Genomic DNA, 1418 nt, shown 5'->3' with positions numbered 1-1418 from the left:
TGCTCTGAGTTTGCGCACCCTAGCCTTGGGAAGGGGGCGGGTAGCCTAAGGATCAGCAGTCTGTGCCTCCTCCAGTTCTCAAGGACCAGAGTGAGAACAATTAACTAGGTTGCCTGGTGCCCAGGGGTGGATAGAAGAGGGTGGGAGGGAGGGGTGGAGCCATAGCAGAGGCCCCGCCTTCCCTGTGCCTCCTTTCACAGGGCACAAGGCTGGGTGCGGGGCAGAGATCCTGCCCAGTGGGAGGGGCACAGTCCAGTCAGACTTCACTCCTGCTTGAAGGGTAGAGTCCGACCTTGCAAAGCGGCAGCTGCTCCGTGTGGCGGGGGCCTCCACAGCCACCTTTCAGCAGGACCAGGGCCAGGGCCTTTGGTCAACAGAAAAGGCCACCTACTTCCCTGAGAGCTGTGCGCTCTCTCCTGCACACTCCACCGAGGCTAGTCTTGCTGGGCAAAGGCAATTACACTGTCGTGATTCTTGAGGGTCACTCCTTTGAAATTCTGGACAGTTTTGGTTTGGGACCTTTCACGTTTTCCAAGGATTCTCAAGGATTCGAGCTCATACCTGCAAATCACCGCAACTAGTGTGCTTCCTTACTATCCCTGTGTCCCATCTCTAATGGGGGATCCTTTTGGACCTGTCCACTCCTCAGGAGTCAGTCCGCTGCAGGAGAAGGGCACCGGAAGTGGAGAGTGCTGCACTCTGAGCTGGGCAACCTAGTGTGGCAGTGAGAGGCCGGAAGTGAGACCTGATAAGAAGACAGACGGGGGAGGGGCCGTGGCTAGCTAATAAAGACTGTGAACTTACAAGATGGCTGGCTTCCACCTCACCCTTCTGTCCTGAGACAAATTCCTGGCAGCTTAAAACAAAAGCCTGGCTAGGCTTTTTCTCTGCCAGTAGGGCCCACCTGTCTGTGGACCATGACAAGTTCAAGGTCAGACTAAGCTTTGTTTACCCCAAAGATGTGGATCTCTCAGCCTCCCTGTCCTGTTTTTGCCAAAACTGACCAAGCCTAAATTGGCAGAGGAGGCCCCCCTCAAATACCTGTCAAACCCCTAGCCCTCTGGTTCCCTGAGTCTTCCCCCCCCCCCCCCCACTGCTTTGCAGAGTGTCTTTTCTCCGTGTGACTTGCTGGGGGCATGTTTCTTGGTCCAAGGGGAGCAAGGCTGTACCCCAACATTCTGGTGGTCCCTGGTCCTTGCATCTATCCTGAAGTCGGTACCTCTTGGTTAGAAGGGAGGGCTGTACCCCTAGGATGTTCTCTGGGTATACTGCTTTTCTGGGGAGCTTCAAATAGGAGCAGAGCCCTGTCTTCATGTTGGCCAAGTGAATCCGAATCTCTGGGCACAGATCTCAGAACCACTGGCCCAGGGCAGGGGAGAGCAGGCGTGGGCAGGCTGGGACTTAAGGAGGGATACCCA

The sequence above is a fragment of the Peromyscus eremicus genome, chromosome 1 (assembly GCF_949786415.1).
Source record: "Peromyscus eremicus chromosome 1, PerEre_H2_v1, whole genome shotgun sequence".
Classification (NCBI taxonomy): Eukaryota; Metazoa; Chordata; class Mammalia; order Rodentia; family Cricetidae; genus Peromyscus; species Peromyscus eremicus.
The sequence above is the reverse complement of the archived record's forward strand: the minus strand, read 5'-3'. Positions refer to the sequence as shown.